A 220-nucleotide genomic window follows, 5' to 3' on the forward strand; every position below is an offset into this window, starting at 1 on the left:
GGCCGCCGCCTTCCGCTTCCTCCGCGCGGCGCCCCTCGGGGCTTGTAGTCCCCCCGCGCTATTCACGACGGCCTCTGCGCTGTTTCCGCGCCGTAGCGCCCGGAGGCCGGGATGGGGCGCTACGCCACGGCGCCGGCGTAAGGGCGGGCTCGGGGACTCCGGGGCAGGCCGGGCCGGCGGCGGAGCGGGAGGAAGGCGCCGGTGGAGCGGCCGGGCTCCA

General features: G+C 79.1%; 1 protein-coding gene across 1 annotated transcript in view; it reads right to left on the bottom strand.

Annotated features, from left to right (window-relative positions):
- LOC104830399 overlaps window positions 1-220 on the bottom strand; it is a 3,974-nt gene that overhangs the window by 2,742 nt on the left and 1,012 nt on the right. The window lies entirely within an intron of this gene.

The sequence above is a fragment of the Haliaeetus leucocephalus genome, unplaced genomic scaffold (assembly GCF_000737465.1).
Source record: "Haliaeetus leucocephalus isolate CR32 unplaced genomic scaffold, Haliaeetus_leucocephalus-4.0 Scaffold188, whole genome shotgun sequence".
NCBI classification, from domain to species: Eukaryota; Metazoa; Chordata; class Aves; order Accipitriformes; family Accipitridae; genus Haliaeetus; species Haliaeetus leucocephalus.